Below are 11,797 nucleotides of genomic sequence, written 5' to 3'. Positions count from 1 at the left end.
TACGTTCGTGGATCGCGTAAGTAGCTCATTTGCATACTCAACGTGGATTTCGACGGAAACGCCACCTAGCGGCCGCCAAAAAATTGCATCTAATATCCGACGACGTACGCCTGTCGGATCTAGCCGAGATGCCGTCGTATCTTGTTTTGAGGATTCAAAACAAAGATACAACGCGGGAATTTTGAAATTACGCCGCCGTATCAATAGATACGCCGGCGTAATTTCTTTGTGGATCTGCCCCCTTCTCTTTACTTAGTTCTTGAACCTTTAAGTGGCTTTTATGTATCTCTATATATTAGCAGTTTATGTCGACACTCTTAAAACGGGGGTTCACCCTTAGAGGGCACTTTTCCCCCTTAGATTCCTGCTCGTTTTCTCTAGGGGAATCGGCTATTTATTTTAAAATATGTGCAGTACTTACCCGTTTACGAGACGCATCCTCTCCGTCGCTTCCGGGTATGGGCTTCGGGAATGGGCGTTCCTTCTTGATTGACAGGTTTCCGAGAGGCTTCCGACGGTCGCATCCATCGCGTCACGATTTTCCGAAAGAAGCCGAACGTCGGTGCGCAGGCTCAGTATAGAGCCGCACCGACGTTCGGCTTCTTTCGGCTACGAGTGACGCGATGGATGCGACCGTCGGAAGCCTCTCGGAAGAATGTCAATCAAGAAGGAACGCCCGCTCCCGAAGACCCATACCCGGAAGCGACGGAAGAAGATGCATCTCGAAAACGGGTAAGTACTGCTCATATTTTAATATAAATAGCCGATTCCCCTAGACCGAACGAGCAGGAAGCTAAGGGGAGATTTTTTTTTTTTTTTTTAAATGGGTGAACTCCCGCTTTAAGAGAGCTTATTCAGCTAGTAGGAGGTTGGCAATCTGCAAGGTAAAGTAGGAACGAGCCAGAGAGGGATCACATCTACGCAGTTGGATAGAGAGGGATCGCCTTGACGCAGTTGGCTGGAGGAAGGTCACTTTGATCCCTCTGGAACACTTTGACTCAGTTGGCCAGAGAGGGGTCACTTTCAGGTGGCCAGAGAGGAATCACTTCTACACAGTTGGCCAGAGAGGTATTACCTTGACTAATGCCGTCAAAGTGATACCTATCTGGCCAACTGCGTCAAAGTGATCCCTTTGTGGCCAACTGCATCAAAGTGATCCCTCTCTGGTCAATTGCATCAAAGTGATCCCTCTGTGGCCAACTGAGTCAAAAGATCCCTCTGTGGCCAACTGCGTCAAAGTGATCCCTCTCTGGCCAGATGCGTCAAAGTGATCCCTCTCTGACCAACTGAGTCAAAAGATCCCTCTGTGGCCAACTGCGTCAAAATGAGCCCTTTGTGGCCAAGTGCATCAAAGTGATCCCTCCGTGACCAACTGCATCAAAGTGATCCCTCTGTGGCCAACTGTGTCAAAGTTCCCCCTCTGTGGCCAACTGCGTCAAAGTGATCCCTCTGTGGCCAACTGCGTCAAAGTGATCCTTCTGTTGCCAACTGCGTCAAAGTGATCCCTCTGTGGCCAACTGCGCCAAAGTGATCCCTCTGTGGCCAACTGCAAAGTGATCCCTCCATGGCCAACTGCGTCAAAGTGATCCCTCTGTGGACAACTATCAAAATGATCCTTCTCTGGCCAACTGTCAAAGTGATCCCTCTCTGGCCAACTGCGTCAAAGTGATTCCTCTCTGGCCAACTGCGTCAAAGTGATCCCTCTCTGGCCAACTGCGTCAAAGTGATCCCTCCATGGCCAACTGCACAAAAGTGATCCCCCTGTGGACAAGGCATCAAACTGATCCTTCTCTGGCCAACTGTGTCGAAGTAATATCTCTATATTATTTATTTTTTATATTTCCAAGTCCCCGACATCCTGATCCAGATGGTTGTTAGGGCTGAGTGGCATATATTACACACCCCGACACTGCAGGCTGATGAGGATTCCTGTAGAATGACCAGTGAGGAGGGGGTATGCTGCACATTGATCGGGAGTAATTCGGATGGATTATGTGCCGGCTCAGGGTGAAGGAGGGGCTCTCACCATCAGGAAGGCCATTTGGACTATTTAGGCAAAAAGGACATCCAACTACATACGGACACCTCTGCAGGTGTTCCTGTGGCACTCTCACAGCTGGTAACGCCAACCCTTGGATATACAAATCCTCACTTAAATTCCATATAGAGCTTAATAATTAAACTCTAGGCAGATATAACCAACACAAACTGCAGCTCTGTAATCCATAAAACATCATAATGTATTCTTTAAATACAGCTTATTGCAGTCCCTGTACAGCAGGGCTGGAGTGTGAAAAGAAGAAGCAGCGCAAGGATCCATTTAGTTCATGTGCTGATAGGGTGAGAGAGCCGAGTGACAGAGAGATGAGCTCATCACTGCGCTGCTGCATCTTTCACTGGCCAGTCACAGGCTGGGGACGACATGGGCTTAGAGGAAGTGGGTTGAATGTTGATGGCCATCAGACTGAGGACATCTTGTGGCAGAAAAGACATGCTGCAGGAGAAGGTTCCGAATTAAAAGTGAATTTAGCTTCGTTTTAGATTCAGATTTAATAAACTAAAAAATGATAACGTAGAAAATTAGATTTTAGTGATTGGGATTCCATCAATATATTGTAGGTCATCTCTTTTAAGCTTGTAGTCTGTTGGCTCATCTGTTTGCCAGTTGTAGAGATTTCAGTGGGTTTATGGCCCAGGGGCCACACTTTGGCCCTTACTATGAGGTCCTCAGGACTCCCGAAGATAGGGGCCTGTTTTGGTGCTTACTTAACCCAGTGAAGTGACGTCCACTAGAATCTAGTGGAAAGGAGAGTGTGCTCTCCTTTTCTTTTTTCCTGTTTTATGTCCGTTTGTTTTTCCTCTGATCCTTCATATTGGATATTGCTGAAAAAGATGGCACATGTGGCACAATTTTTTTTCAAAGGGGGCTGTAGGGAGGACTGTGGTGGAAATGTTGACTTGTAAATGGGCTGTATTGGCAACAATCTCTAGTAGTCCCATGTAATTTGTCTCCAGTCTATGGAGGTCTCCTGAAACATGTCCCCAGCCCAGTCTCCAACATCTCTTATATCGTGTCCCCAGTCTCCAACATCTCTTATATCGTGTCCCCAGTCTCCAACATCTCTTACAGCGTGTCCCCAGTCTCCAACATCTCTTGTATCGTGTCCCCAGTCTCCAACATCTCTTGTATCGTGTCCCCAGTCTCCAACATCTCTTGTAGCGTGTCCCCAGTCTCCAACATCTCTTGTATCGTGTCTCCAGTCTCCAACATCTCTTGTATCGTGTCCCCAGTCTCCAACATCTCTTGTATCGTGTCTCCAGTCTCCAACATCTCTTGTATCGGGTCTCCAGTCTCCAACATCTCTTGTATCGGGTCTCCAGTCTCCAACATCTCTTGTATCGGGTCTCCAGTCTCCAACATCTCTTGTATCGGGTCTCCAGTCTCCAACATCTCTTGTATCGGGTCTCCAGTCTCCAACATCTCTTGTATCGGGTCTCCAGTCTCCAACATCTCTTGTATTGGGTCTCCAGTCTCCAACATCTCTTGTATCGGGTCTCCAGTCTCCAACATCTCTTGTATCGGGTCCCCAGTCTCCAGCAACTCTTATAGCATGTCCCCAGTCTCCAGCAACTCCTATAGTATGTCCCCAGTCTCCAAAATCTCTAACAGCGCGTCCCCAGTCTTCAACAACCTCTACAGCATATGCTTGGTCTCCAACTACTACTATAGCATGTCATCGGTCTCCAGCATCTCATATAGAATGTCTCTAGACTTCAATAACATCCTATGGCATGGGTAGGCATCCTTTGTAAGGTGGAGATCAACATAGAGATCAAAGATCCCCTGGGCCCCCGATAAAACGATGGCCCAAAATAACTGTGTCACAGTAGTATCCTCTGCCTTCCTTTTACTTCACCCCCCACAGTAGTATCCTTTGCCCCCCTTCACATAATCTCCCCCACAATAATTTACTTTTCCCGGGGGGGAGGTGGCAGCAGTATGTTCCTAGCCTTCAATAACCTCTACAGCATTCTCCCAGTCTCCAGAAACTCCTATAGCTCTTACAGCATACCCTCAGTCCCCAACAACTCCTTTAGCATGTCTCAAGTCTCCAACAACTCTTTTTAGCATGTCCCAAGTCTCCAACAACTCTTTTTAGCATGTCCCAAGTCTCCAACAACTTCTGTTGCATGCCCTTAGTTTGCAAAAACTCCTATAGCATGTCCCTAGCCTTCAATAATCTCCACAGCATGTCCCCAGTCTCCAGCAACTCCTATAGCATGTCCCAAAGTCTCCAACAACTCCTATAGCATGTCCCCAGTCTCCAGCAACTCCTATATCATGTCCCTAGTCTCCAGCAACTCCTATAGCATGTCCCCAGTCTCCAGCAACTCCTATAGCATGTCCCCAGTCTCCAGCAACTCCTATAGCATGTCCCCAGTCTCCAGCAACTCCTATAGCATGTCCCCAGTCTCCAGCAACTCCTATAGCATGTCCCCAGTCTCCAGCAACTCCTATAGCATGCCCCCAGTCTCCAGCAACTCCTATAGCATGTCCCCAGTCTCCAGCAACTCCTATAGCATGTCCCCAGTCTCCAGCAACTCCTATAGAATGTCCCCAGTCTCCAGCAACTCTTATAACATGGCCCCAGTCTCCAAAATCTCTTACAGCGTGTCCCCAGTCTTCAATAACCTCTATAGCATATCCTTGGTCTATAACTACTACTACAGCATGTCATCGGTCTCCAGCATCTCATAAAGAATATCTCTAGACTTCAAGAACATGAACATCCTATGGCATGGGTAGGCAACTTTGTAAGGTGGAGATCTACTTGAACATGGAAGAGATCCTGGGGGGGGGGGGGGGTGTTAGCAAATCCTATAGGATGTCCCTAGTCTCCAACACCTCTTATGGTTTGCCCCCAGTCTTCAATAACCTCTACAGCATGTCTGTAGCCTTTAACAACGTCCATAGCATGTCTGTGTTCTCGGTTATTCTCTTTTCTATATCAAATACATTGACTACCACTGATTCATGGCATCACCTCCCACTTCTCCTTCATTTGTCTATATGATGATACAAGGTGTTATAGATCCCGAGAATGTTCCTCATGTAGATCTGAGAGACGAGGCAGATCTGACATTGATGTCTACAGGTCAGATTAGCCCATTTGTACAGTGCATTTTGTAAGTAATCCTCCTTTTTTTTTCCCTTTTCAAGCCTCCAGGCCACAATCAATTACTATATTATTCTGCTTTTCATCTGCCTGGAATTTTCAGATTCATTCCTTGCAGCCAACTCTCTGGAGATAATCGTTGGTAATCCCTGGCTTAGGGGCACTAGATTGGATGACATAGGAGATAAAATGCTGGCGAGCCGTTATCTGAGAAATTTGTTATGTAAAGGAATGCAAAGAACCATCTTTCACTTGCCAGATTGTTTCCGACACGTCGTACAGACCCATCCATGTGCGTCCCAAACCCACCCGTATTTACTAAGGTTTTCTATTAAGGGAAATAAAATATGTTACATGTTTTTATCAAGGAAATGTATTATATGGCGACGGTGCCACCTTAACATCATCATGGGCCACTGGGCAAAGTAACGCACTGCGCCCCCTACCATGCTATGCGTTCCGTGGCAAACTGTGTGACCAAATTACGGTACATATTGGGCGTGGCTTTACAGTCTGATTAGAGACTTTCAGGGGCAGATCCACAAAGGGAGTACGCCGGCGTATCCACTGATACGCCGGCGTACTTTTAAATTTCCCGCGTCGTATCTTTGTTTTGAATCCTCAAAACAAGATACAACGGCATCTGGGTTAGATCCGACAGGCGTACGTCTTCGGATCTAAGATGCAATTCTTCGGCGTCCGCTGGGTGGCGTTCCCCTCGTTTTCCGCGTCGAGTATGCAAATTAGCCATTTCCGACGATCCACGAACGTACGAGCGGCCGTTGCATTCTTTTACGTTGTCTCTAGTCGGCTTTTTCCGGCGCATAGTTACATCTGCTGTTTGGTGGTGTACTCAATGTTAAGTATGGCCGTCGTTCCCGCGTATAATTTTGATTTCTTTTTTTCGTTTGCGTAAGTCGTCCGTGAATCGGGCTGGGCGTAATTTACGTCCACGTCAAAACAATGACGTCCTTGCGACGTCATTTAGCGCAATGCACGGCGGAAAATTAAGGGACGCGCCCCCCTACTCGCCGATTTGAATTAGGCGCCGTTACGCCGTGAGAGAAACACTACGCCGCCGTAATTCTTCTAGGATTCAAACCAAAAAAAGTAAGTTACGGCGGCGTAGCATATCTCAGGTACACTGCGCCGGGGCAGATCTTTGTGGATCTGCCCCTTAGTTTTTTCTTTTACCATTTTTAATACATTAACCACTTAAGCCCCGGACCATTTTGTTGCTAAATGCCCAGGCCAGGTTTTGCGATTCGGCACTGCGTCGCTTTAACAGACAATTGCGCGGTCGTGCGACGCGGCTTCCAAACAAAATTGGCGTCCTTTTTTCCCCACAAATAGAGCTTTCTTTTGGTGGTATTTGATCACCTCTGCGGTTTTTATTTTTTGCGCTATAAACAAAAATAGAGCGACAATTTTGAAAAAAATGCAATATTTTTTACTTTTTGCTATAATAAATATCCCCCAAAAACATATATAACATTTTTTATTTTTCTCAGTTTAGGCCGATACGTATTCTTCTACCTATTTTTGGTAAAAAAAAATCGCAATAAGTGTTTATCGATTGGTTTGCGCAAAATTTATAGCGTTTACAAAATAGGGGATAGTTTTTTTGCATTTTTATTAATTTTTTTTTTTTTTTACTACTATTGGCGGCGATCAGTGATTTTTTTCGTGACTGCGACATTATGGCGGACCCTTCGGACAATTTTGACCAATTTTTGGAACCATTATCATTTTCACAGCAAAAAATGCATTTAAATTGCATTGTTTATTGTGAAAATGACAGTTGCAGTTTGGGAGTTAACCACAAGGGGCGCTGTAGGAATTAGGGGTCACTTAGTGTGTGTTTACAACTGTAGGGGGGTGTGGCTGTAGGTCTGATGTCATCGATCGAGTCTCCCTTATAAAAGGGATCACTCGATCGATGCGCCGCCACAGTGAAGCACGGGGAAGCCGTGTTTATATACGACTCTCCCCGTTCTTCAGCTCCGGGGAGCGATCGCGAGGGGGCGGCTAGAAACAAATAGCCGCGCCCTCGTCCCGGATCGCTCCCCGCGGGTTTCCGACCACCGCATGTACCGGGGGGGGGGGGGGGGTCCCGATCTGACCCCCGACCCGCAGAAAGGCAGGGACGTACATGTACGCCCATATGCCTGTACGTGCCATTCTGTGGACGTATATATACATGCGGCGGTCGGTTAAGCAGTTAAATAAAGACAACCATCAAGGTTTTTTGAAGTGCAGCTGTCCATATTTTCTTTTTCCATTTGTTGCCTTCCACAGCTGTACCGGCTCCTCTCCTGGACTGAAAGAGCTCGGTGCGGTTTCACTGCACACTGTGAGCTTCTTGGTGTGCATCAGAAGTTGCAGCAAGTCAGATTTCCTGTTGAAGACGGGGTTGCCACCTTTTCTTCAAGTTAAACCCAAACACTTTAGCGGCACACAGCAATTTTTTTTTATAGTATAATAAACTATAGATCTATTTTAACCACTTCGTTACTGGCCCATAGTCAAAATACGTCCTGTTTTTAAAGATGGATATCTCAGTAACGGCAGCAGCTGCTGCCACAACTGAGGTATCCATCTTTAGTGCCGACGGTCCTGTACACGATAACGGCGGTCTCCGCGGCGAATTCGCCGTTATCGGTGGCGGGAGAGGGGCCCCCCCCCCTCCCGCCGCTGTCCCGCGCCCTCCGCCGCTTACCGGAGCCGTCGGTAGCGGCGGAGGAGATCGCGACCATCCGGCAGCTGAGCGGGAACGAGACTGAAGGAAAAATCTCCTTCGCCCGTCCCCATAGCTCTGCTGGGCGGAAGTGACGTCAAAACGTCAGTCCCGCCCAGCCTCTTAAAGAGACATTTTTTTTTTTTGTCATTTGAAAAAATGACATTTCCAAATTTTTTATTTTTTTTTGCATTTAAGCCCAAATATGAGATCTGAGGTCTTTTTGACCCCAGATCTCATATATAAGAGGACCTGTCATGCTTTTTTCTATTACAAGTGATGTTTACATTCCTTGTAATAGGAATAAAATTGATAATTTTTTTTATTTTTTTTATTTCAGTGTTAAAAATTGTAAAATAATTAAAAATAAATGCGAAAAGCAAAAAAAAAATTTTTTAAAGCGCCCCGTCCCGACGAGCTCGCGCGTAGAAGCGAACGTATACGCGAGTAGCGCCGACATATGAAAACGGTATTCAAACCACACAAGTGAGGTATCGCCGCGATCGTTAGAGCGAGAGCAATAATTCTAGCCCTAGGCCTACTCTGTAACTCAAAAAATGCAGCCTGTAGAATTTTTTAAACGTCGCCTATCAAGATTTTTAAGGGTAAAAGTTTGACGCCATGCCACGAGCGGGCGCAATTTTTAAGCGTGACATGTTGGGTATCATTTTACTCGGCGTAACATTATCTTTTACAATATATAAAAAAATTGGGCCAAATTTATTGTTGTCTTATTTTTTAATTTAAAAAAGTGCGCTTGTAAGACCGCTGCGCAAATACGGTGTGACAAAAAGTATTGCAATGACTGCCATTTTATTCTCTAGGGTGTTAGAAAAAAATATATATAATGTTTGGGGGTTTTAAGTAATATTCTAGCAAAAAAAACTGTTTTAGTCTCGTAAACACTGAATCTGAAAAACAGGCTCGGTAACGAAGTGGTTAAATGGACAGTGAAAGTAGAAGCAGCAGATGAGCTCATCTGTTGCTCTATCCTCCTGTTAGCACATGTGCACTGCAGCACAACCGATTGGCTTTGTGCTGCTTCTCCCATTTCCCAGCCTTAGCTCTGCTGTACAGGGGATTGCAACTGCCAGTTTCAGATAGTTACACTGCTTGCATTTAACCACTTAAGACCCGGACCAAAATGCAGGTAAAAAAGGACCCGGACAGTTTTTGCGATTCGGCACTGCGACGATTTAACGGACTATTGCGCGGTCGTGCGACGTGGCTCCCAAACAAAATTGGCGTCCTTTTTTTCCCACAAATAGAGCTTTCTTTTGGTGGTATTTGATCACCTCTGCGGTTTTTATATTTTGCGCTATAAACAAAAATAAAGCGACAATTTTGAAAAAAAATGCAATATTTTTTCCTTTTTGCTATAATAAATATCCCCCAAAAATATATTAAAAAAAAACTTTTTTTCCTCAGTTTAGGCCGATACGTATTCTTCTACATATTTTTGGTAAAAAAAAAAAAAAATCGCAATAAGCGTTTAACGATTGGTTTGCGCAAAATTTATAACGTTTACAAAATAGGGGATAGTTTTATTGCATTTTTATAATTTTTTTTTTTTTTACTACTAATCAGCGATTTTTTTCGTGACTGCGACATTATGGCGGACACATCGGACAATTTTGACACATTTTTGGGACCATTGTCATTTTCACAGCAAAAAATGCTATAAAAATGCACTGATTACTGTGAAAATGACAGTTGCCGTTTGGGAGTTAACCACTAGGGGGTGCTGATGGGGTCATGTGTGACCTCATCTGTGTTTCTAACTGTAGGGGGGTGTGGCTGTAGGTGTGACATCATCGATTGTGATTCCCTATATAAGGGAACACACGATCGATAACAGCGCCACAGGGAAGAACGGGGGAAGCTGTGTTGACACACACCTCTCCCCGTTCTTCAGCTCCGGGGACTGATCGCGGGACTCCAGCGGCGATCTGGTCCGCGAGACCCGCTGCCACGGTGCTTCGGACCGGGTCGCGTGCCCGCAACCTACGGCTGGCCATTATACAATCACGTACAGGTACGTGACTGTGCCCAGCCGTGCCATTCTGCCGACGTATATCGGCGTTAGTCGGTCCTTAACCACTTCCCGACGGCCGCACGACTTTGTACGGCCGCAGGGTGGCTCTACTTCTCTGGGAGGCCGTGTTTTTACGGCCGCCCCTTTTCGCGCTCCCGAGCGCGCAGCGGGGAACTGCTGTGCTGGCCGTGTCCCGTTTCCTAGGCGATCTGTGCGGCCAATGAGAGACGATCTCATATGTTTACATATGAGATCATCTCTCATTCCCGGCTCTCGCAGACAGCGGTGCTGTCAGGGGAGAGAGGAGACGGATCTGTGTCTCTTGTACATAGAGACACAGATCGGTCACCCCCCCCAGTCACCCCCCCTCCCCCACAGTTAGAACACTAATTAGGATACACATTTAACCCCTTCCTCACCCCCTAGTGTTAACCCCTTCCCTGCCAGTCACATTTATACAGTAATTAGTGCATATTTATAGCACTGATTGCAGTATAAATGTGAATGGCGCCAAAAATGTGTCAAAAGTGTCCGATGTGTCCGCCATAACGTCGCAGTCCCAATAAAAATCGCAGATCGCCGCCATTTCTAGTAAAAAAAAATTTTTATACAGTAATTAGTGCATATTTATAGCACTGATTGCAGTATAAATGTGAATGGCGCCAAAAATGTGTCAAAAGTGTCCGCCATAACGTCGCAGTCCCAATAAAAATCGCAGATCGCCGCCATTTCTAGTAAAAAAAAAAGAAAATAATAATAATAATTCTGTCCCTTATTTTGTAGGCGCTATAACTTTTGCGCAAACCAGTCGCTTATTGCGATTTGTTTTTTTTTTTTTACTAAAAATATGTAGAATACGTATCGGCCTAGACTGAGGATAAAAAAAAAACCTAAAAAAAAAAAATTGAGCTATTTATTATAGCAACAAGTAAAACTATTTTTTTTTTTTCAAAATTGTCGCTCTTTTTTTTTTTTAGCGCAAAAAATAAAAAACGCAGAGGTGATCAAATACCACCAAAAGAAAGCTCTATTTGTGGGGAAAAAAGGACGTTAATTTTGTTTGGGAGCCACATCGCATGACCGCGCAATTGTCAGTTAAAGCGACGCAGTGCCGAATCGCAAAAAGTCCTCTGGTCAGGAAGGGGTTTAAGTGCCCAGTAAGGAAGTGGTTAAGTGGTTAAGGACCGGCAAAAGCCGATATACGTCGTCAGAATGGCACGGCTGGGCAAAAGGACGTACAGGTATGTCCCCTTTAAGATGGTCACGCGTGTGCCGGTCCTGAGCTGCGGACCCGCGCACCGATCGCCGCCGGTGTCCCGCGATCGGGTCATAGAGCTGAAGAACGGGGCGAGGTAAGTGTAAACCAGGGGTCTTCAAACTACGGCCCTCCAGTTGTTCAGGAACTACCATTCCCATCATGTCTGTGAATGTCAGAGTTTTACAATGCCTCATGGGATGTGTACTTCCGCAACAGCTGGAGGGCCGTAGTTTGAGGATCCCTGGTGTAAACAAACCTTTCCCCCGTTCTTCCTAGTGAGGAGCGTCACTGATCGTCTGTTCCCCGTCATAGGGAACGACGATCAGTGACGTCACATGCCAAGCCACGCCCCCACACAGTAAGAATCACTTCCTTGGGAACACTTAACCCCTGCAGCGCAACTACAGGTTAACCCCTTCACTGCCAGTGTCATTTTCACAGTAATCGCTGCATTTTTATAGCACTGGTCGCTGTAAAAATGACAAATGGTCGCAAAATGGTGTCAAAAGTGTCCGATGTGTCCGCCGTAATGTCGCAGTCACGATAAAAATCGCTGATCGCCGCCATTACTAGTAAAAAAAAAAAAAAAA

The sequence above is a fragment of the Rana temporaria genome, chromosome 9 (assembly GCF_905171775.1).
Source record: "Rana temporaria chromosome 9, aRanTem1.1, whole genome shotgun sequence".
Lineage (NCBI taxonomy): Eukaryota > Metazoa > Chordata > Amphibia > Anura > Ranidae > Rana > Rana temporaria.
This window is presented reverse-complemented; position numbering follows the sequence as displayed.